Source organism: Nyctereutes procyonoides, unplaced genomic scaffold (genome assembly GCF_905146905.1).
Source record: "Nyctereutes procyonoides isolate TBG_1078 unplaced genomic scaffold, NYPRO_anot_genome, whole genome shotgun sequence".
In the NCBI taxonomy this organism is placed as follows: domain Eukaryota; kingdom Metazoa; phylum Chordata; class Mammalia; order Carnivora; family Canidae; genus Nyctereutes; species Nyctereutes procyonoides.
In genome coordinates this window covers 15,318,580-15,343,890 of record NW_026575136.1, presented here as the reverse complement: position 1 = coordinate 15,343,890, position 25,311 = coordinate 15,318,580, and the positions used below count along the sequence as shown (strand labels likewise).

The 25,311-nt window shown below is 47.9% G+C and overlaps 1 protein-coding gene across 16 annotated transcripts in view; it reads right to left on the bottom strand.

The window, feature by feature from the left end:
- The window catches only part of LOC129495446 (low-density lipoprotein receptor class A domain-containing protein 4-like), a 387,589-nt gene that overhangs the window by 326,401 nt on the left and 35,877 nt on the right, over positions 1-25,311 (bottom strand). For 15 of the 16 annotated variants that reach the window (XM_055302951.1, XM_055302956.1, XM_055302955.1 and 12 more), the window contains one exon: positions 13,510-13,592. The gene's annotated coding sequence lies outside the window, so the exon portion shown is untranslated. Of the gene's footprint in view, positions 1-5,510; positions 5,602-13,509; positions 13,593-25,311 lie in introns of those variants that run through there. The other variant, XM_055302958.1, reaches the window with a different exon arrangement.

Genomic DNA, 25,311 nt, shown 5'->3' with positions numbered 1-25,311 from the left:
CTTTTTCAGGACACCCTGACTTGCTTATCAAAAAGGAAAATATGTATATACTGGTACAGGAATAAGGCACAAAAAGATGTCTAACAGGGATCCCTGGGGGGCTCAGCGATTTAGCGCCTGTCTTTGGCTCAGGACGTGAACCCCGGGGTCCCGGGATCGAGTCCCACATCGGGCTCCCTGCATGGAGCCTGCTTCTCCCTCTGCCTGTGTCTCTGCCTCTCTCCTTCTGTGTCCCTGATGAATAAATAAATAAAATCTTAAAAAAAAAGATATCTAACAAACCCAAATCTTTTCTGTTAAGAATATCTGAATGAATGAATGAATGAATGAATAAGAAATGAATAAGGATAAAGAGAAAACTGAAGAAATGGAAACTTTAGCTATCAATTCTTCTGGCCAAGCAAAAATTGTATACTATCCTAATGACTTGAAGATTGTTTTATCTAAAGTTAGATATGCGAAAAAGGTGGATGTTGAGATAGAAGAATGCTTAGGATATAAGCAAAATCCGATTAATGACGAGGCTGCTGCTACATACTCTTAAACTGACTATATTAGCTCTCCAGAGAAACAAAAGCAATAGGATACACATGTGCACGTGCGCGCGCACACACACGCACACGAGAGAGAGAGAAAGAGAGAGAGAGAGAGAGAGAGAGACACGAAGGGAAGGAGGGAGGGAGGGAGGGAGGAAGGGAAGGAGAGAAGGAGGGAGGGAGGAAGAAAACTGATCATGAGGAATTGGTTCACACAATTTCAAAGGCTGAGAAGCTCCGGGATCTGCCATCTGCAAGCTGCAGATCCAGGAAAGTCAGGGTATAACTCCAGTCTGAGTCTAAAAGCCTGAGAACCGGAATGCCGATGGTGTGAACCCCAGTCCGAGGACAGAAGACCAATGTCGCAGCTGACATAGGGAGGCAAGAAGCAAAAGGGGCAAATCCATTCTTCCTTCACCTTCTGTTCTATGCAGGCCTTCAGGGGATTGGATGGTGTCTACCCACAATGATGAGGGCAATCTACTGAGTCCACCATCTCAACTGCTAACCTTATCTGGAAACATCCTCACATTCACACCCAGTAATGCTTAATCTGGGCACCCCCTAACCCAGTCAAATTGACACACAGAATTAATCATCACACTGACTACAAACTAAACACCTAAGGCACCCAAAGTATTCATATTTTTCCATGAAGAACCATGAACAGAAAGGAATCCCCAGCTCCTCCTTCCCTTCAAGTATCATGGAACTGAGGTCCCTGTGAATCATGGAGAAACAAAGTCATCCAGTCCGATGATAAAGAGGAAGGAATGGATGCTCCCATCTGCAAGGAGGAGGCATCAACTGTCCAGCCACACTCAGGAGGACTGAAGTCTTCCATTGGATTATCATCCCACCCAGTTCCTGAACCCACCACATCTACCAATGCATAAAAACGACACACTGGATACGGGAAAGGTATACACCCAGGGCCAAGAATCAGTCTTGTTGTGTTAAAGTGAAAATACAGAATATTCCAGCGGTCCCCCCGGATGCTGTTGCACCTCTCATGTGACCCCCATGTTCATGTGAAAGCCTGAAATAGAATATGGTTCTTCTTTAGGTAGAAGAAAGCCTATTTTTGAGCATGATTCCTCACCCGTGAAACTAAAAGCTCAAGCAAAAATAAGTTTACATTTGGTGATCTGCAATACAGCTGTTCTCTCCGTGGCAATCTCCACAGCTCAGGAGTGGACACAACTGGGTCTACAGGTAAAAAAAATCCCTCTAAACCAGAGATAGATGGCCCCCAGATGATTCCAGCAATCTAGCTTTTACTTTGCAAAGCACTACAATGGAAAACTAGCAATTCTTAACCACGGTCCCTATTTATGCCTTCTCCACTAAACATTAAAGTTCCCAAGAGATGGAGTCAATGTTTTTTTGTAAATTGTAAATTTACAATTGTTGTAAATTAAAGACAGATGACAAAGTTAAGTAATTAGACAACGAATTAGCAAATAGTATTAAACCTCCCATTTAGATATTTAGGAACCCTTGAACCGTTCAGTGTGCAGCAATCTACAATACCCTATAATCCCTTCCAATAGCGTAGAGTCCTCAGAAATCCTATATTATGCCTCACATAATCTCTCATTCCTTCAGTTTATCCATCTATGCAACAGATACAAATGAGAAAACAAACATGATGTAAGTCCCTCAGAAGTGAACCGTTAGAACTGAACAGAATAACAGAATACAAGCTCAGAGCGTATTCAGAACAGCCACTAACAGGTCTAGCATTGGGATCCTCACAGTAACGTGGAAAGTGCCAAGCAGTGGGGCATCCTCAATTGCTGCAAAGCAGAACAAAGCAGAAGCTCCTTCTGAGGTCCAACTGCTGCTTCTAAAGGCCCCCAATTGGGATCCCTGGGTGGCGCAGCGGTTTGGCGCCTGCCTTTGGCCCAGGGCGCGATCCTGGAGACCCAGGATCGAATCCCAAGTCAGGCTCCCAGTGCATGGAGCCTGCTTCTCCCTCTGCCTGTGTCTCTGCCTCTCTCTCTCTCTCTCTCTCTCTCTCTCTCTCTCTCTCTCTGTATGACTATCGTAAATAAATTTAAAAAAAAAATTAAAAAAAAATAAAGGCCTCCAACTGCCAAACTGCCCAAAGCCGCAGACAAAGCTGTTTCCATGTGTTTGTTCTTTTGCCAAATTTATATATATAAATTTATTTTTTATTGGTGTTCATTTTGCCAACATATAGCATAACACCCAGTGCTCATCTCGTCAAGGGCCCCCCTCAGTGCCCACCAACCAGTCACCCCCACCCCCCACCCACCTCGCCTTCCACCACCCCTTGTTCGTTTCCTAGAGTTAGGAGTTTCTCATGTTCTGTCTCCCTTTCTGATATTCCCCACTCATTTTTTTCTCCTTTTTTCCTTCTAGGTGTCGTTTTAAATGTTTCTATGTAGGACAGTTGTGTCAGGGGGTCTTCACTGCTTTGTTAGGGTCACCGAAGTACAGTCTGTTGCTAAAGTTGATGGAACAGTAATTATGGCCTTTGATTCACCCTACAGCAGTGGTTTCTAATGCATTTTTCATTTGCAGTCACAATATTATGCAAATTACTTTATGGATTTCTTTACAGATTCTTTTTGTTAAAATTATTAAAATTGTATTGTCAACAATATCTTAGGATAAAATAGCCAAAGTTGTATATCTGGTCCTACCTAAAACTTTACTTTGCTGTGAAAGTGACATGGTTTTAGTGTAAACAATTCTATTATGCACGCCCAAAGTAAATCTTTCAATTTCAGTAAACTTTGCTCCTTTAAACAGATATACCTTCATTGATATAATTTGGGCTAACATAATGAAAGGTGGTTAAAAAGAGATGATTTCACTTTAATTCTCTGAAACTGAGGTCGGAGCATATATGCCCATTTTATTCTGGTTTATATTCTACTTACATTTAGTTGAGGAATTATAAAACTGCTGTTTTATCCATTAAAACCCCCCAGAGAATACATCAGAATTACTACGTAAGTAAATCTTTTGCTCAAAATATGAGAGAACTATAAATTGATAAATTATTTCCATTCCACCTTCTTCATGGAATACAGCAATTTTTTTAAGATAATGAAAATAGTATCTGGTTTTATCTGAAAGCTTTTAGGTTAGGTCTATATTAGATTTTCTAAACAGTCTAGAAATTCAGATGACTATACTAAAACTAGCTTTACAGGTACATTTTGCTTTTAATCTCTTTGCCTCCTTTGATATAAAGTTTTTAACATTTTTCTCTGCACTGAACCAGTGTCATCAGTATTTAATTGATTTTCTATTATTCTTAATTGTAGGCAGCTTATATTAGTCAAGAGTAGATTATTTATCCAAAAGATGTCGCCACCCTCTCACCCACTTTCCAAAGTAAAAACAAGAGCTCATTTCTCACGTCTGTGTATCAGATCCAACCCAGGAGATAAAGAACACACAACTCATTTTATCCTTATCTTTGCTTCTATATTAATAAAGTAACATTCATTAAAATGAATTTTTGAGGGGATCCCTGGGTGGCTCGGTGGTTTCGCGCCTGCCTTTGGCCCTGGGTGTGATCCTGGAGTCCCGGGATCGAGTCCCGTGTAGGGCTGCCGGCATGGAGCCTGCTTCTCCCTCTGCCTGGGTCTCTGCCTCTCTCTCTCTCTCTCTGTTTATAATAAATAAATAAATAAATAAATAAATAAATAAATAAATAAATAAATCTTTTTAAAAAATGAATTTTTGAAAGAAGACTGATTACAAAGCTTCTTGAGTAACTGATGTCAATTTCTTTTTTCTTTTTTATTTTTCCGCAATCCACCCCCCCCCCATGTCCATTTCTAACGGCAGAGTATCAACAAGGACATTTTTCCAATTGCATTTAGAGATGGGGTGAAATTCTTTTTTTTTTCTTTCACCTTTATTGAGGCATAATTGACAAATGAGGTAAAATTCTTAAAAGTACTTCTAGACAGTTACAGGAAGAAGAGAAGATATTAGGTTAGGGGATTTTGAAACCAGGAGTTCACCAGTAAAATCGCCCAGATTGAAGGCTGACTATAATATGCAGTATTTGGAGTAATTTTTTTTTTTTTAGATGATACATACAAGAGTGAGTAGGACTGCAACAGGCCTTAAGACATCCAGGCAGAGACAGGAAAATTTTCTGGATAACGGACAATACCGAGGGGATCATCTCTAAGGCTATGCTGATGAGGTAAAAGGATACACAGTACCAAGTATTAAAGCTTGACCACTGTTTTCTGACAACTCAAAACCCTGACAACAGGACAGATCATCTCTATTATAAGACAAAGAAAGTTATATGCGCGTGGGCTTCATGCCCTTTTCTGCAGTCCTGCTGCTCTCTTAGTTGCTCTCCGTCTCTGGGGTGATCTTGCCACACAATGATGACCCCCACATCTCCATCCTGTCGTTACAACCTCTCTTCGCCTCATCCCCTCCGGATGGCTCTACAGGCATGGCAGTCCAGAAATCTCATCCTGGTCGTGGCCTGCCTCTGCTCATACTGTCTTCGCACTTGCCCAAGACTGAATCCCAGAAGTTATTTGGGAATCCGCATTTGCTCAACAGGCACACCCAAGGCCTCTCTGCTCTGTCACGGACACCCAGTGCAGGCTTTTTCACCTCTTCCTGCAAACGCCTCCGCTGCTATTCTTTCTGGTTGATCTTAGCTTCTTCTGTCTCTCCCCTCCATTCATTCCTACCATGGCCACCCCCAAGCACACATCTAATGTTACCATCTTCCCTGAAAAGCTCAAAATAGGTTCCCTACACTATAGGATAATCTAGGAATCATAGCCAAACGCTTTATGGTCTGGTCCCAGTTTTCTTTTCCAACCCGTCTCTATCTCTTGCCTTCCTTCTTAGGCACCCTATGCCCCAACCAATTTCTACCTTCCTAACACGCTGTTAATTTTCTCACCTCCATGCAAATGTGTGAGACTTTCCCAGTGCTCAGAATGCTCTCACCTTACATTTGTCCACCTGGACAAATTCACGATTTAAGACCCACTTTAAGTGTCACCATCTCTGTGGGTGTACCAGGAAGCTTTCCTAGACAGGAATGCACAGATATCTCTGCCCTGGGTCTCCTGGGCACCAAGTGCTGAGGACAGGTCACAACCATGAACTATGACTAAGGACATACTGTGGATCGCTCCATCAGATCGCGCGTCCCACTGTAAGGCAGGACCTGCTTCCCATTCACCTTCGTGCCCAAGTCCTCTTCGGAGTGCCCAGCTCTGTAAATGTATATTAAAGATAAATTTTATCACAAATAGCTATTATTTTCCATTGCTCCTCTTCCAACAACTTCTTTGTCTTGGTGACTTATAAACGTCTTCCTATTTTTGAAAGCCAAAGTTTGCCCATATTTAGATGAGCTTCTCTATTCCTCTCACATATTAGTTTTATTTCTTGATTTGAAGGAGCATCTTACACACCAAAGAAAATGGGGGCATAGTAAGTGGCAGGCTCCCAAGGGTGAGATTACCCTTACAAGCTGCCATCCCACACAGAAGGAATTGCGATGAACTGATGCTACAAACCTAACACAAAAACCTTCCTATTACATGTGATTGTTAGAAGTCATTCTAGTAAAAACTTTGAGGAATTCTTATCATAAAATACGGTGTCGTTATCCCTAAAGGTCACAATTTAATATTTCCCAACATTCAAGAAAAACAAGAATCTGACTAGAAATTTCCCCATTTCTTCACATTTCTTGACAATTTCCCCTATCTGCAGCCCTGACAACACAAGAGCAAGTTGTAGGCTATTGGGTTGTTCCTGGAAGCTGGTTATCTGGCCCGGCCCAGAGCCTTGCCTACAGAACAACGCCTCACTCAGAAACATGTACTAGAGGCTCAATGGCCTCTAATAACATTTATTACCTCCACAGTAAGGTACGGTTCTCAATTTTACCTTCATTTTCCCTTAATTAGTTTATATTCATAAATTCTGTAGTTCAAGTAGGTCATCACCATACTTCAGTTTACACTTCCTTTGGATTCCTAATAGTGTCTACTTGATGGTGTGCTTTAAAAAATAAGTTTAGGAGGAAAAAAGATAGTAAGTTTTGGTCATTCTGGTTAATTATATTTTGTTGTACACTTGCATGTTGCACTTGCTAATGGAATATGTAGTAATGTTCTTATAACAAAAAGAAAAGATAACCATGTGAAGTGATGGATGTATTCACTAATGCTGTCTTGGTGATCATTTCACAATGTATACGTATATGAAATCACCAGGTTGTATGCTTAAACTCCCACAATTTTATATGCCAATTATATTACAATAAAACCGGAAAAATGAAGAAAAAATAAAAAAATAGTAAGTTTTGGGAGTTTTGCTTTTTTTATTTTTTTTAAAGATTTTATTTACTTATTCATGAGAGACACACAGAGAGAGGGACAGAGACAGGCGGAGGGAGAAGCAGGCTCCATGCCGGGAGCCCGATGCGGGACTCGATCCCTGGACCGCAGGATGCACGACCTGAACCAAAGGCAGACGCTCGACCGCTGAGCCACCCGGGCGTCCCTCAAGAGATATCTGGACACCCATGTTCACAGCAGCATTAGTCACAATAGCTGAAAGGCAGAAGCAAGCCAAGGGTTCAACAATGGACGAATGGCTAAACAAACAAATGGTATACCCACGCGGCATAATATGACCAGCCTCAGAAGAGGAAGAAAGCTCTGACGCTTGCTAAAATATGGATGAACCGCGAGAGCAGCAGGCTAAGTGCAAGCAGCCAGTCACAAAAATACAAATACTGTGTGAGGAATCTAGAGCAGACAAGTTCATAGAGACAGGGGAATGGTGGTTGCCAGGGGCAGAAAGCAGGAGGAATGGGGAGTTAGTGTTTAAATGGGTGCAGAGTTGTACGTTTTTTAAGATGAAAATAGTTGTAGGGATGGATGGGGATGATGGTTGCAGAACAATGAGAATGTACTCAATGCCCTGGAACCATACACTTAAAATGGCTAAAACACGCTGTTTTCTATAGCAGCTGTACAATTTTTCATTCCCACCAGTAATACACAGGGTTCCAAATTCTCCATGTTACACATATTTTACCAATTAAAAAAAAAGAAAAGAAAAGAAAAAAAGGAGCAGAAGATTTGGGAACCAATTAAAGATCAAAAAAATAGGTAACGCACCTAAACATCACAATCCTAAATGTCAACCATTTCTTTCAATAATGACTCAACACCACCAGTATAGGTCACAAAACACTTGAAAACACTTCCTGAACGCACCTGGACCTGTGGAACTCCTCCTCCTCAAGTGATCCAAGACTCTCAGGGCATTTTCTTGTTTTTATGCTCCACACACGGCAGTTGCACGGGGAACACCGCAGGAGGGGAAGTCCCTGCATGGAGCTGCCCAGGGATGGCTCGGCCCACGCGTGGAGGCAAAGGCAGCGCGGCCCAGGAAAGCACCAGAACAGGGAGGGCCTGCGGAGCGGGCAACACATCGGGGACTGGAGGAGGCTGCCCGACTGAGGCCGGAGCTGCGTCCCCCATGGCTGGGACCCGCAGCACGACCCGTCCCCATGAGGGGCCACGCGGCCCGGGCAGGGCGCCCTTCTGTCATCCCCGGTGCCACGCGGGCCCGGGAAGCCTCTGTCCGCGTGTCCGTGGCCTCGTCTCCCAGACACGACGGCCCCACGGGCAGCCCGAAGCCATGGCCCCCCTACCTCGTGCCCGCCGTCCCCTCACCCGGGGGCAGGCCGCGCAGGACCATGGTGAGCAGACACCCCAGCAGGGGGGGCAAACCACCCCACGCAGGCCGACCCACGCAGGCACCAGGCGCTCCCCGGGCAGCGGCCTTGCAGAGGGGACTGAGCAGTGCCCGCAGCCTCCGGCAGGAATCACTCAGACACACACAAAATCCTGCTTTTTTCAAGAATGACGCTCACGGGATCCCTGGGTGGCGTAGCGGTTTAGCACCTGCCTTTGGCCCAGGGCACGATCCTGGAGACCCAGGATCGAATCCCACGTCAGGCTCCCAGTGCATGGGGCCTGCTTCTCCCTCTGCCTGTGTCTCTGCCTCTCTCTCTCTGTGACTATCATAAATTAATTAATTAATTAATTAATTAATTAAAAAAAAAGAATGACGCTCACACAGAAAACCACAGTGGAAACCTCCAGAAGCCCCCTTGGTGCCGCAAGTTAGACGACTGATGGCCAGACCCCTCCGCCTGCTCTGTCCCCCGAACTCCCGCTGGCGTCTTTCTCTGCCCACACTCATTCCATTTCCAAAGGGATTTTTCCAAGTTAAATGAACCCCACGTCTCATGCTCTACTGCGAATGCTCTTACCCTTTCTGGAGGTCAGAATCCTACGGAGAACCCCACCAGAGCCCTCTGGCCTTCTCTGCAGGAAGAGGCACCATTTCAAGGAAGTCACATACGTCCCGGGTCCCCTGGAGGTTAAGAACCTCCGTCCCAGTGGCTGCTTCTTTCCACCTCCTTTCTACGCTGAATTTGAGGGACACTTGGCCACCCACCCCCCTTGTGGAAAATCGTGTAACCGGCACATTTCAAGAATCCGTAGAGACTCCTGCTGATGGGGCAGCCCCCCCCCCACGCCGCTGCTAAGGCCCCTAAGGGGAGGGCATCTCATGGAAGCTCCAGAGGATCGGCCCGTCAGGCCAACACAGGCCTGAAGGACAACAGCCTCTGGATTGTGACACCTGTTCCCGTGACCGTCCTTACACCTACGCCGACGTGACTCTGGGGGGCTGCTGGAACTCAGTCTGTCACAACCAGCATCAGAGGCCACCGCAAGGCCTCCCGAGAACCTGAGCTCGGTAAGCACATCCCACGCTTGAGTGCCGTCTGTCGGGCCTGCCCCCCGCCCCGCAGGCTGCAGAGGCCGTGTCACCCCCACACACTGAGCCCGCAAAGCCCAACTTCTGAGCTGCGGCTGCGACTCCCATAAAAAGCAATGCTATGGAATTGAACACCAATAAAAAATAAATTATTAAAAAAAAAGAAAAGGCAAAAAAAAAAAAAAAAAAAGAAAAGAAAAGAAAAAAGCAATGCTATTCCTAACCTCCCTCACCACGGAAAAGTGCGCAAGCCACCACACAATCCAGAATCTCTGAAAGGTTTATTTTGATGCTCTTCCCCATGCCCCCCTACTCTTCCCTCCCCCACAAAATTTCTAGGTGGAAAATTTGCTAGCTTTTTAGCAGTTTGACACTACGGTGCTGGGCACGGGCCAACGAAGCCACTGGCACGTTTGATTTCGAAGCCAAAATGAAAAGGTATTTTTCTGACGCAGCTCTGAATGAGTCTACTTTAAGAAAATAGCACAGTCTCATAATAGCACAGAACCCAACAAATCGGCAAAAGACAATTCCCAAGTTCCCAGGCCACGGACAGAAAGGAGAGAGACAGCAAGCTTCTCCTCCCTCTCGAGGCGGTGGGCCGGCCGCCGGCCTGTGTCTTGACATCGCTGGTTGGCCCAAGCTCAAACGTGGCACAAAGCATCCCTCCTGCCCTTGCAGCATTTCGATCTTTCTTGTGCCATTTTTAACCTTAAAGGAGGAAGCAGAGCAGCAAGGTGGACTTCAAATCCGAGTCCCCTGACGCTGTGTATACACGAGGGAGGAAGGGGGGGCGGAGAAGAGAGGCAAAGGGAGAGCAAGGGGGCCTCCATGAGGCCTTGAGAACCCAAAACCCTTTCAGAAGCCAAGGGGCAACTCAGAACCAGGCAGCCTGGGACCTGTCCCGGGATTCCCCCCAACGGGAATTCGGGGTCACTTCTCCAATGGACAAACACAAAGGCCAGAGAGGCACCAACCCACCACCGTCCGGCTTCTCGCACTGACAAGACGTTTCAGTGCCACCTCCAAACCATCCCGACCTAATACTAAAGCAGAGCTCGCCCCTCCTTCACATGAGGGAGCCCGCGGCACGGACACGCTCATTGACACCGCAGCTCCCGATGCTCGCGTTTGGTCACATTCTCACAGTTTCATCTGTTTTACTGTCCGTGCCCAGGAAACATCTGGAGAAGGAAGCCTTGCTTTATTTGCCCATGCACAAAAAGTGTGGCTTCTCCCGGCACTGCTGGTCCTCTCTGAGTTTCCTTAAAAGTTTAAATTTAGCACAAAGCCAGGAAGTTCAGGTCAGGGATGTACAGCTGGTGTCTAAGGTCATTATTGTTGAAAGCGGGAGCATCCGCCCCCTGGACTGCGGGCCTCGACTTTCACTGCTGCCTGCTTCTCACCATCGACCACAGATCCCTCAAGGACCCTAAAGGACCCAAGAGAGGAGGAGTCTCCCCATGTAGACCTGTCTTGTCTGTGCTGAGAGCCAACCATGTGTAGGTCTGAGGTTTCCTTCTCTCATGACAAGGACAGAAAATGGCCCAAAGAGCTGGAACTAATGATTTCTTCACCTACAACCTGGAGGCGTCATTGCACCAAACCTGGCCGAAGCCGTAAGACGCATCGTGGAATTCCTCAGCAAACCTCTGTCGCCCCCAAGGAGAACAGAGAAACCCATGCCTCTGCCGCCCCTCTTCCTCCGATCCTGCTGGCACGCGGTCCTTGGACTGGACTCAGCGTCCGGACGGCTCAAAACTGGCATTTTACCGAACTCCTCTGGTGTGTGGATGCTGAATTAGGCATCTTCGCAGTAATTCCACAAGATAAACATTATTCCATTTAAAAATGAAAAGAGCTGAGACTCAGGCCGGCTTAGGACTTGTCAGAGTAAAAAAGTGAAGGAAAAGGGCAAGGACAGAACTTGAGCCAAAGGCCATGTTTCCAGCTACACCTTACAAGTGTGATACAGCCAAGAGGTGTTTGTCTTCAGATTTATTGAGGCGGCGGCAATATTAAAATACATTTAATAACAACCTAAACACGAAGACCCAACCCCATTTTATTTATTTTTATTTTTTATTTTTTAAATTTTTTTCCCAACCCCATTTTAAAACTAAGTCAAAAAAAAAATCCGCTATATGGTAAGACAGGCACATTCTGCAGTTCATGCAGAAATGCATCCCCCCCCCCCCACGCCAGGCTTTCCCGGCCAAGTGTCTGCGGCAGAGTGGCCATGCCACCTGTCCCTCCTCTTAGGAATGTCTCGCCGTCCAGCTGTGAGCTCTGAAAGAGAATTTTACAAGTTAACAGAGCAGATATAAATTCCAGGACAGTCAGCTGGAAGGACCTATTTTAGAGGGTGTGAACGTTCTTGCAACACCGCAGAATCCAAGCACGGTGCCTGAAAATGCCCCCGGATGCACGGAGCAGCACGCAGGTCTGCAGATGGGGAGCTGCTCCCGCACCATTCGAACGTTCATAAGAAGCAACACAGCCTTGCATTATAATTTAAAATCCACACCCGGTAATGTAGTCAAGAAAAAGATTTCCATTACCAATTCTGAAAGTTGCTTAAAATAACTGACAGAATGAGGTAACCCCATATGGGGGGGGGGATTGGGTTCTTATGTAATTTGCAAGTATATTTCTACTTTTGTCAAAAATTTCGTACACCAAGCTGCACAGTCCCTAGGAGCATAGTCCAGTGGTATATTGGGTTGCGCGGAAAAATTCTATTTGAAGGCAGCTTTAGTTTTTAGCGGGTAAAGCGAAGGAGGACGGTCTCTGAGACAATGAAAGAGCGCCTAACCTGGGCCCACACGAGCTCAGGCCCTGGGAGCGATGAGCCGTTGCCTCCCACCTTAAGCTGGTGGTGGGCACGCCACGTCACGGAAGCACAGCTCACCAACACGCACCAAGTCAGGCGCGCCTGGTGGCTCAGTTAAGAGTCGAACACTTCGGTGCAGGTCATGATCCCAGGGTGTGAGATCAAGTCCTGTGATGTCAGGCTCCACAGTCAGTAGGGAGTCTGCTTGAGATTCTCGGCCCCTACTCTCCAAGTACGCTCAGTTTCTCTCTCTAATAATAAGTAGATCTTAAAAAGAAAAAAAGTAGATCTTAAAAAAAACAACAACAAACAAAAAACTCACCAAGTAAGGAAAGGTAAGGGATTCTCAAAAACACCGCCCTATTGGGCAATAAAGAATCATACGAATGAGAAATATGTCATCATATTGAGCATCTCTAAGGTGTACAGTCTGGATGCTCCCCAGCGAAAGCTCATCACCTACCCCGGGACAGCCCATCAAATGGGCTTCAAATATCTGACAGTAAAATACCTGGAAGCAAAATATATTTCAGGTATCTGGTGGTAAACTCCACTCGGGAAAGAAATACGTATGAACTGCATTCACTCGACCACAGAGGGGAACTGCCCCCAACCTGGATTCAGGGTGTGTGTAGACGGCTACACACAGCATGCTGTGTAACACCGACAATTTGAGGAAGGTTCCAGACTGTGAAAAGTCCATTTAAATTCAAGGGTCTGAATAAGCCACACGCGTTACCAATACAGAGACAGAAACACCTGCCCGCCTGATGTCACAACAGATAAGAAAGAAACAGGAATTAGTATTTAGTTAGTTAGTGTACGCTATGTGCCAGATACCACATTACTATGTATGACGCCTCACTTATTTCTCACGGCAATCCCATCATTATCCGCATTTTAGGAAGCGGGAAACCAAACAAAACACAGAATTTAGAATGAGAATTAAAGAATCCCATTTTCCACTGATCTCACAATGTCTTTAAGTATCTGCACATTACTCAGGCTCAGCAACAAAGACAAGCTGAATAGTAAGATTTTCTTTTAGTAAGTCTAGAAATACGTATTCTATGTACATTCACAGCTCAAGGTAAATCACAAACAGAAAAGAAAGGCCACATTTAGTGTGATGTCATGCGACTTTCTTCCCATCAGAAAAAGCCACATGAGTAAGATTGTTTTTGTGCCTAGAAATTGCACGACTTTCTCAGAGGCCCAGAAACTCACAACGTCGGTGCTGCGATGAGCTCTGCCTCACAGACTTTATCAAAGAGAAGAGTCTTAAGTTCTACTCACCTTTTAAGCTGTAGGAAGGCTGATGTGAGCTCTTGAAAATGGTCCGATCAGGAGACCGCCATGCGGTGTTACAAGTATCTGTGCTAAAAGGAAAAACATAAAGAATTTCAGCGAACTGTCTCTTGGTTTCTCCTAATACACTGTCTATTTCCCACGTTCTAAAAAATAGTTGAGAACTATCACGATAACGGTCACAAATACCAAAACGAATAAAATGAGAGCATAAACGTCGAGTAAGAAAGGAAGGGAAAGGGAGACAGAACACGAGAGACTCCTAACTCTGGGAAACGAGCTAGGGGTGGGGGAAGGGGAGGTGGGTGGGGGGTGAGGGTGACTGGGTGATGGGCACTGAGGGGGGCACTTGACGGAATGAGCACTGGGTGTTATTCTGTATGTTGGCAAATTGAACCCCAATAAAAAATAAATTTATTAAAAAATATAAAAGTTTTTTAAAAAGTTAAAAAAAATAAAAAAAGGAAAAAAGAAAGAAAAGAAAGGAAGGGAGACTTGGAGCAAAAGAATCTGAGCCAAGGGACTTGATGGAGCAAAACAAAATCCCCCATCGGTTCTCTAGCAGCCAGAAGGGGCGCCCTGCTCTTATCATCCAAAAAGACGACATGCAGACCTTTTCTCCAACGAGGGCCCACAAACAGATAATGAATACTGTCCTTACTGGATTTGGTTTTTTTTATTATTATTATTTAATCGTAACAATCCAAATCACCTTGTGAGCACACAGATGCACACGATCCTTAACTGCAAAGAGAGGCAGGCCCAGCGGCACCTTTTCCTCCCACGAAATACGTCTGATTCTACGAGAGCAACACCGACCCTTGGGGGAACACCCCTGCTTCTGACTGCAAGGCGGTCTTTGCACCTGCCCTTCACCTTGTTGCTAGAACATCCTCCAGCCTGGTATCCCAGACTTTGTCCAGGTCCAGGCCATGCAATCTGTCGCGATCACCCTCACCCCACCTTGGTGGGTGTGCTGAGTGCGTGTCACACCATCCCAGGGTGTGTCAGGCGACCGCGTTGTGCCTTACAAGGCAGATCCAGGTAAACTCAGGGAGCTCTGCCTCTCTGCCCCGCGCCTGCCAACCTGCAGGACTACACTCCCGTCCAAGGTTGAGTAAGCCACCATCTGTCTAGCTTGCGTGCTGCAGTGCACTCTCCAGGAGACCTGTCCCTTAAAGTGTGTTCCTGCCATAGGTCACTCCTCGGCGACCAGCCAAAGCTAAGACACCCAGATAAAAAAGGGCTGCATCTAGCCAGAGGCTCCTGTGGGATTCCTGTCGACACCCGGGCCGCACACCTTGCTGCCTGCATGTGACTCCTGAATATCCATACTGTGAGTCCAGACACATTGCTTTCTCCTGTTTTCTACCTACTAAGAGGGGAAAACAATCCACTCCTGGTTTCCCAAACGGTATTTTTTACCTGTCAACTGGGATCAAGGACTCTCATCGGTCTTCCTAGGGTTCAAGTGTTCAGCCTCACTGGGGACAAAGGTCAGCGGAGGAACCAGAGACATACTGCGGTGGGCAAATTCCTCTCGAGCGCAGGGAGAGCCTGCGACTTGCTCCAGCAACAGAGCTCGGCAGAAATAACGAGGGGCCACCCCTCCAGCGGGCCGTGCTGCAGGGCTCCACTCAGCGGGCCAGGGAGCAACAGACTGCTGGACGGTGACACGGCCGTGACGAGGCCACATGGCGGGGACTGCAGGGGCCTCCAGGTCCTACGTCGACAAGGCAACGAGCCCTACCAACCACCTAAGTGACGTCAGAAGCGACTCGGGAGGTATAAAATAAACACGTACATGCTCTACACCTACATGACTGGTTCAGCAGAACGGCCTTCCTACCTGCCTCATCCACCCAGAAGTGGAAACGACACTTCTCCCACGTGACTACTGACTCCTTGCGGCAAGCACCACATCACCATCATGTGCATCCTCTTAGACTGCAGAGGATGAGGCACGGGGAGGCCCTTAACATTTTTTTTAAAAATAAGCCAAATTAAAAGTTATGATTTGTCAATCTCTAGTTTACTGCACGAAGGCCAAGCAATGGAGGGGCATCTGGATGGCTCAGTCTGCCTGTGGCTCAGGTCGTGATCCCGGGGGCCTAGGACTGAGCCCTGCATTGGCGGGCTTCTAACCGGCTTCTCCCTCTGCTCGTGCGCTTGCACTCTCTCTCTCGCTTGCTCTCTTACAGATACCCTGTCTCAAATAAATAATTCCTTAAAAAATTAAAAATTAAATTTACTCATTTTTTCTCCTTTCCCCTTTTTTCCCTTTCACTATTTTTTATATTCCCAAATGAGTGGGAAATATCAGAAAGGGAGACAGAACATGAGAGACTCCTAACTCTGGGAAACGAACTAGGGGTGATGGAAGGGGAGGAGGGCAGGGGGTGGGGGTGACTGGGTGACGGGCACTGAGGGGGGCACTTGACGGGATGAGCACTGGGTGTTATTCTGTATGTTGGTCAATTGAACACCAATAAGAAATAAATTTATAAAAAATAAAATAAAAGTAGAATTGTATATGTGGGGCGCAGTTTAAAAAAATGAAAATTTTAAAATTTAAAAAAATTAAAACATTTTTTTAAAAAGGCCAAAGCAATGGAATGTATGCAAACCTTCAAAACAGAGCCCAGAAGCTCTAAATTAATTTTAAATAGGTAGGAGATGCTTAGCCTCATGCTCTACCCCCAGATAATGAACCCACAAGTTCTCCAGAACTGGTTATATCTCATTGTACCTGTGTAAGAATTTGTTTTTTGTTTTGTTTTTTAAAGATTTTATTTATTTATTCAAGAGAGACACACAGAGGGAGGCAGAGACCCAGGCAGAGGGAGAAGCAGGCTCCATGCAGGGAGCCCAATGCGGGACTCGATCCTGGGACTCCACGATCACACCCTGGGCCCAAGGCAGGCGCTAAACCACTGAGCCGCCCAGGGATTCCCCACAGTAAGAATTTGTTACTTGTTCTTAATTTTCCATTCATACCAATAACACATTCCCAACCAACATGGGAAAACATGTATAGGTCAGATACCCAGCTCTGATCCCAAAACCAAATGCTAATGCAACTTCCAGACAACCTATATGAAAAGTGCTTTATGATTTTTTATTTTTATACCAATGATCTTTAATTCAAGCAAGATCTTACTTAAGGCCTGTTTAAAATAGAAGTTCGAAAATAAAATAAAATAAAATAAAATAAAATAAAATAAAATAAAATAAAATAAAATAAAATAAAATAAAATAAAATAAAATAAAATAGAAGTTCGAGGGGCAGCCCGGGTGACCCAGCGGTTAGCGCCGCCTTCAGCCTGGGGCGTGATCCTGGGGTTCCGGGATCGAATCCCGCGTCAGGCTCCCTGCACGGAGCCTGCTTCTCCCTCTGCCTGTGTCTCTGCCTCTCCCTCTGTTTCTCGTGATTAAATAAATACAATCTTTAAAAAAAAAAAGTTCCATATGTAAATACATTCAGTTTCTGCTATCCTTAAAAGATACCTTGTTTTCTATTACGAAGAAGATTGTGACTAAAGCTCTATTTTAGATTTCCACGTGAATGGTTTAATAAAAGACACTTTAAAACATTCAAATCAATTAAATGACCTAAGAGACTACGAAATAAGAACCCCCTTCACTACAGAAGCCTACGCTCTTCTGGAATCTGTAGGCAGGGCTGTATTATTCATTCCCACTCCCCACAAATCACTCCCCAAACCTTCACATTATCTCCCAGGTTTATCCCCTGGTGCTGACCTCTCAGGCAGCACAGTTTCCACACTCAAGCCAAAAAAAAAAAACCCTAAAAGCAGCAGTTCCATGACCTAGGAGGCAGAGAATTTCGATAAATCCACCTCTTCTTCTCAGCATAATGTTAAGTGTCTTGGGCCCAACTCTATGCGTGGAAAGCAGTGGCCCACCCCAGGGGCCGCAGGCACACGGGCCTGGTTCCCCCCGCCCCCCGCAGGTCTAGTAAGTGCATGCCTTTCCCTAAGTCCACAGAACTCAGCCCAAGGCAAGCCCCGCTCTTCACAGCACGGGCATCCACGCTGCACCCTCACAAAGGAGGCCACAGCCTCGGGGGATCAACCCCCCCACAGGAAAGGCCCTAAAGAGAACCAGGGAGCCCTGGCCATCGGGAGATGCTGGCCGAGCTCCTCCTGCCCACACCCGCCCCGCAGCTCGGAGCACGAAGAGCCCATGGGCCGCTTTCCAAAGTGACGCAGCACATCCTGGGGGGACGAGGGCCTCATAACCCGGGACCGTCTCCTTTTGTTCTTCTTTTTCCTAATCTAAATTTTACTTGGTTAACACACGCGGCCATATTGGTTTCTGCAGAACTCGGTGATTCATCACTTACAGACCAAGTGCTCATCACAAAGGTGCCTCCCTAACGCCCGTTACCCACCTGGCCACCCCACCAGCCTCCCTCCATCAGCCCTCAGGCTGGTGTTTGTCGTTGTCTCCTGCGCCCCATCATACAGTTCACCTGTTTGGTTTCTTGAATTCCACGTGCATATGCCAATATTTGCCTATTTCTGACTTATTTCACTTAGCATAGTGACCCCAGCCCCGTCCATGTTGCTGCCGGTAGCAGGGTTCCCCTCTCTGGAGGCCCTACTGGTATTCCACTGCCCCCCCCCCCCCGCCATCATCTCGATCCGTCCATTGGTCGGTGAGCACTCGGGCCCGCTCCATGGTTCGCCTGTTGCGCACAACGTCAGGGCGCAAACATCCCTCCAACCTACGCTCCTGCCCTTTGGGTAAATACCCAGTGGAGCCCCTGCAGGGCTGTCGGGTGGCTCTGGCTCTAACTTCCTGAGGAACCTGCCCCTGCTGTCCGGCGGCCGCACCAGCCCAGACCGAGTTCTGGACGCCACGTGCCCACCGCGCTCCCAGCAGCGCTCGCGGCACCTGGGCCCGTGGCCCCAGCGTGGGAAGCCGGAGCTGCCCGCAGGCAGAGCGCAGGTGCCCTGGGAGGTGACAGAAGCCAGGAGATCACTGCCCCTGCCTGAGGCCAGAATGGTGAGCGGCGGGACCAGAGAACGAGAGGGGACGCTCACGCGTTCCCGGCCTTCACTGCCGGCTCAGTTTGTCTTTAAGGTACAGGAAGACGTTTCCTCCAGACAGAGGTCAAGAGAGAGATCCGGCTGCACACCTCTTCCTTCCCCGACGAGGCTCTGTGCCCCCGGAGCCTGGCCAGTGGGGAGCAGCGCAGCGGGGACGCGGACAGGGCCTGGCACCAGGACCCGGGCAGCGGCTGGGATGGTCACGGCACTTGGCGGGGCCCCCGGCAGGCACACGGCTGGGCCAGCGTGACACACAGGGCTCCCCGGCTGGGGGCCCCTGGCCTGCTGCCCCCGACCCCACTGACCTCGACTCGCTGACCTCAACCCACTGTCCCCTGACCTGCTGGCCCCCGATCCGCTGGCCCCCAAGCCCGCTGGCCCCGAGCCACTGACCCCAGCCGCTGTCCCCTGACCTGCTGACCCCCTGACCCTGGCCCCAAGCCCGCTGACCCCGGCCGCTGGCCCCTGAGCCCACTGGCCCCGTCCTGCTGCCCCTGGGTCACTGACCCCCCAACCCGCTGTCCCCCAAGCCCACTGCCCCCAATCCACTGACCCCCCGACCCACAGTCCCCTGACCCCATCCCCTGACCTGCTGACCCCCCGACCCGCTGGTCCCATCCTGTTGCCCCCGACCCGCTGACCCCAGGCTGCTCCCCCGCCCCGGCCCGCTGACCTCGTCCCGCTGACCCCCAGCCCGCTCCCCAGCTGGCCCCTAACACGGCTTCCCTTCCCAAAATACAACCAAGAGCTCTTCATAGCACACGTCAGATAATTAAATACACAAAATTAAAAAAAATAGAAGAAGCAAAGCTAAGATTTGAACTCTATTCCATCCTACCAGCAGACCCACAGAGTCATCAAAATAAATGGTTATAATAAGAAATAAGCCAAAGCTGAGTTATCGAAAAAATGAATAGGTCTCCTACTCATTCCCTGTTCTTGGGAATTCCTTTCAAAACTAAGGTGTATTTTTGTTGTAATATTATCTTTAAACCCCGTTTCTGTTTGGAAACAGCCACCAGTGATCCCCAGCGAGCACACTTCCTTCAGACCCTTTGGGTCACCCCCAAGGTCACCAACGCTCCACGGGCAGGAACACACGAGGCTACGATGGAGCCAGGCTGGCACCTGGGGGTCCCGCGCCCGGGGCTGACCCAGCGGGAGGCACAGCTGGGACTCAGCCGCCGCCAGACGCAGCCAGGCCACAGTGCTTTGGAGACCCATAATGTCCCAAATATTCCACCACAGAGTATCAGAAAATAAAAAGGATCTAGGGAAGCCCTGGTAGCCCAGCGGTTTAGCGCCACCTTCAGCCCAGGGCGAGATCCTGGAGTCCCAGGATCGAGTCCCACATCGGGCTCCCTGCACGGAGCCTGCTTCTCCCCCTCCCTGTGTCTCTGCCTCTCTCTCTCTCTCTCTCTCTCTCTGTGTGTCTCTCATTAATAAAAATAAAATATTTTTTAAAAAACCAATGGCTTTAATTAAAAAAAAAAAGAAGTGGTAAGGGCCAGGTACACAGGCAGAGGGGTGCAGACGGGGGACAGCCAGTCGAGCAGAGGAAGGCAGCGCTGGAGCCAAGGCTGTGGGGAGCAGGCGCCCGGGCACCTGGATGTTTGAGCAAAAGCATCTCCGGGAGGGGCCCGGAAGAAGCAGGTGCCTGACAGAGAGGACGAAGGCACAAGTATCAGGAGAGGAGGCCAAAGGAGCAATGGGAGGGCCCAAGAGCTTGAAGGCAATTGTAAGGACTCGGCATTTACTCAAGAAAAATGAGGAGCTACTGCAGAGTCATGCGTTCATTCAACAAGGACTTACCAGAGGTAAACATGCCAAGCCCTGTGCCAGACGCTAAAGACATAAGAACAGGAAGAAGGTTGAAAAGAGGCCAAAAAAAAAAAAAAAAAAAGACTCCTCAACCCCAGTGGTAGCTAAGGTCTTCGTCAGTAGACTAAGCAACCGAGAGTACGTGCCAAACCTCACATGGGAACCTAGAAGTGAGCACCCGGTGGGCTCCAGGGCTGCCTCTCCCTCCTTGATCAACGTGTAGATCCTGAACATTTACTGTGGCAACACCAAAAACAGACGGTCGGTCTCCGGCCATACCACCCTGAACGCACCCGATCTCGTCAAAAAACAGACGGTCCTATGGTTGTGAGTCAGCAGTGAGAAACAAACGAAGTCCAAAAGTCATCGTAGTCCTGACGGCACCGCCTTAGATTCTAAATATTTAAATCTATCGGTGGCATTATAATAGCTCTCTGAGAACTACAGTGGCTTAAAATCGAAACACCCTATCTTCCTAATATTTCAAAATAACGAACTAGGGGTGGTGGAAGGGGAGGAGGGCGGGGGGTGGGGGTGACTGGGTGGCGGGCACTGAGGGGGGCACTTGACGGGATGAGCACTGGGTGTTATTCTGTATGTTGGCAAATTGAAGACCAATAAAAAATAAATGTATAAAAAATAGCAGAATGTTTACTGTCATTGATAACTAGATATGTATTTGGCATCTTGGCGAACTAAGCCAGGAAGAAACATCTATGTTAGCCTCCTGCCCTGTTACACTACAGAGATTATATCTCCTTAATTCCTCCCCTGTAACTCCCCCGTGATTCTAGTCATTTTGGACTTTCAAACACTTTTATCACGTGCCATATATACACGTATATAAATATATACATACAGCTACACACACACGTGAAAATGCATACATGTTACACGTCTACACGTATCCTGAGTCGTGATATTAAATATCTCTATATACATGTGCATACGTGTAACTTCTTTTAAATTTCTAAAAACAATACTTAGCCTTATTGTGTGAACCACATTGTTTCTGAGTGCTGGCTGTGACCGACTAAAATGATTTTGTGACCTGCCAATGAGTTGTGATCTGCTCCAAAACACTAGCCTGGGCATTTAGGTAATTAAGGAACTTAATTACTAATTAATAACCTCAAAAATCCTCACATCACCTATCCCTTACTTTGTCCACCTACCCTCACCACCTGCAGAGAAGAGCAAACTCTAATCTACCAGTAAAACCTCAGAGTGTCCAGACGGATGACCCTTCACAGCACAGCCCCGCAAGACTCACGAACCGACCAGAAGACAGAAAAGAACTGGCTGTTCTCTGCTGCAGCTGAACAGAGCTCAACCCATCCGCCCTATCTGTGCGGGAACTCATCAGATAAAGTCTCTGGCATTCTGGGGTGACTTAATGAGAACAGATTCTGCCGCAAAAGGATCTTTGGCTTTGGCTTCCAGGGCTTTGACAAACTCGTAAATGGTCATTAAAATAGGACAAGTGTAATGTTGCCTTGAGAACAGGGCAGATTCAGACCAAGCGGGACTGCAGTGGGCCCCAAGAGTGCTCATTCCTCCCAAGCTCCCGGGGGATCCCAATGTGGTGACCCGGTAACAAAGCACTGGACGGCACTGGGTCATTCGGAGATCAGGGCAGCCTCCCTGCACCTCCGATAATGTGTGTTCGAGGACACAGCAAACCCCTTGGAAGACAGCACTGGCTGTGAATGTATTCAGGGTGATATCCACCAGCATGGTGATGTGAGCTTCAGCTGATGGCAGCCCATCAATGGACCACGTGGGAAGCCTGGAGGACGGTACATAAAGGACGGAGCAGAAGAACCACACAGAGGAAATTGACTTGGAAAGCAGGGCCAGGCCTCCGACAGACACCAACAGAGTGCTCGCAGAAGGAAAGAGAACATCTATTTGGATGTGACTCATGTGGAGGCTGCCTTCGGGCTACAAGGCTTGAGCAACGGAATGTAGGAAAGGCCCATCAGGTGACCCACCTCAAAATATCCATCAGTTCTAAGTGACCATGACTGATGGGCTACTTACAACTGTCCACACATCACCACACCTCCTCACATCCACCCTCTACCCCCCACTACCTCCTTGCAGACATCCTTCTCCTTGGCTGTCCTGCCTACCGCTCTCTCGCCACATAGTCAATACACTTCTATCTCGGTTCTGCCTCTGGTGAATTATTTCCCAGCCTGTGCCACCAGCTTCCACTCAGTTGTCGTTCCACACTTGGGAGCTCCCATCCAGTCAAGAGGAACCCCATTTAGACAACTCATATACTACCAACTGGGATACAGTACAAGTTAGCCATGTTCTAACAGACTTCCAGGGCTCCAGCTGGCTTGAAAAAACATGGATAAAAACCATCATGTGAAAACAACAACAAAAAAAGCCCACCTACCCTCCTTTTTTTTTAAAGTGAGTGCCAAGAGAGTGGGGTGGAGGGTGGTGCAGAGGAAGAGGAAGAGAGAGGATCTTAAGCAGGTTCCACACCCAGTATGGAGCCCACTGCAGGGCTGGACCTCACAACCCGGAGATCCTGACCCGAGCCAAAATCGAGGGTCTCAGATGCTTATACCATCTGAGTCACCCAAACGCCCCCCCCACCCACCCTATTTATTTAAAAGGAACACATATGCTCCAAATATACCCATGCTAACTGGCCACTTTAACTGAAATTAGACACACGCTTCTACTGCCTCACAAGAGGTCAACCTCAGAACACAACATCTGGGTATAAAAGCTATCATCAGCCAATTGCCTATATTCCATTACATCACAGTTGTTGTTGCTTTCATTTTTGTTATTTTTTTTAAGATTTTATTTTTAAGTAATAGCTATACCCAACGTGGGGCTTGAACTCAACAACCCCAAGATCAAAAGTCCAATGCTCTACAGATGGAGCCAGCCAGGTTCTCCTGAGGTTGTTGCTTTTAAATTACCACAGTCCTCTTCATTTTACACCATTCCTAGAAAATACTTCCCAGCATTTTCTCCATCAAATCATCAAAAATAACTATTAGGGGTTGAAATTCTACCCATTTGGAGGTCACTATTAACCAATTAAAGTTTGGACATGATGTTCTACATGCTACTGAATTAGTGAGAGTAAAAATAAAATTACAGAAAGGCAAAGCCTACACGAGTGCAGCCTTCTCTTCCTTGAAGCCGTGCAGTCTTTCCTCATTCTTGTGGGTTTCATCAGACTAAGAAGCCCAGAACACTCTAAACTGATTTGCTAGTTTCCATACTTGCTGCCAAATTTCCACTTCTGCAAAAACAATTTCAATTAAATAAAAAAAAGGTAAAGTTAATCTAGTTCTTCACATGATCCAATTTATTAAGAATGTGAGGTACAAAGTTGGAAGAAAGGAAAGCAGTGGTTGGCAAATAATGCAAATGCTAATTTATTGTCTTTATTTTTTAAGTTGCTACATTGTCTCAAAATAATTTCCTCCTCTTAGCTCTGGAAAGTTTTTAAGACGTGGATACCGCCAAACAATGACCTTGTTATAAGCCAAAGTTTAGTTATTTTAAGGAATTTGCTACCTTTTAGCTGCTCCTGTTCTCACGGAATTCCTTCCAAAGCGCTAGTCTTCTTAAGAATTTTTACACATTGACAATGTGAAGCTGTACAGCTCCTAAAACTTCTAGGGTTTTACTCTGTGTACTGCGTCTTAGTCTTTAAGAAAAGCAGTCCAACTGAAGATCGGTGATGTAGGGAGACAAAGGGACACTCAGGGCAAAGCGTGAAGCAACTCTGATGGAGTAAGGTTACGGCGCGGGGGGAGGACCACCTGAGGGCCATGGGGAGGACCACCCTGAAGACCACAGGGACGATCACACTGAAGGCCACAGGGGAGGACCACCCTGAAGGCCGCAGGGAGGACCAAGGTGAAGGTCGCAGGAGAGACCACACTGAAGGCCACGTGGACGACCGGCTGAAGGCTGCAGGGAGGACCAACATGAAGGCTGCAGGGAGGACCATGCTGAAGGCCGTGGGGGAGGAGGTCCTCTCCATCGGCACCCCAGCTTCCTCTTGCACCCTTGCCTCTCACCTGAATCCTTTCCTCTTGCTTTCACTGCTTCACCCGAGCCTTCTCCTGTCCCAGCAAGACCTCAGGGTCACGTTGGCTCATTGCATGGGGTGGCAAGTCCTTGTGGACGTGGTTACTTTCCTCTTGACAAAACACTGCAGTTATCGGAGTTTCCTGGCTGCTTGGGTTCTGGCCAAGTGGCACTGATGTCATCTGAGGATCTGGAGACACGGTGTCATTTGGCCTTCAGGTGCATGTCTGGGTTTACTGTGAAGGCCCCAGGGGGGGATGTTTCAGTGGGTCAGTGGCCGCGAACGGTGCCCTTCCCAAGCAGCTGCTGCGTGATGCTCAGCAGCGGTGATCCTCCCCATGGCCTTCAGGCTGGTCCTCCCCGCAGTCTTCAGCGGGTCCTCCACGCAGCCTTCAGGGTGGTCCTCCCCATGGCCTTCTGCGTGGTCTCCCCTGCAACCTTCACCGTGGTCCTCCCTTGTGGCCTTCAGCATAGTCCTCCCCCTGGCCTTTGGCGTGGTCCTCCCCGCAGCCTTCAGGCTGGTCCTCCCTTGCAGCCTTCATCTGGTCCTCCCCTCGGCCTTCAGGGTGGTCCTTCCCATGGCCTTCAGCTGGTCCTCCCCGCAGCCTTCAGCATGGTCTCCCCTGCAACCTTCACCATGGTCCCTCCTTGTGGCCTTCAGCATAGTCCTCCCCCTGGCCTTCGGTGTGGTCCTCCCCGCAGCCTTCAGGCTGGTCCTCCCCGTGGCCTTCAGCTGGTCCTCCACGCAGCCTTCAGGGTGGTCCTCCCCACGGCCTTCAGTGTGGTCTCCCCTGCAACCTTCACCGTAATCCTCCCT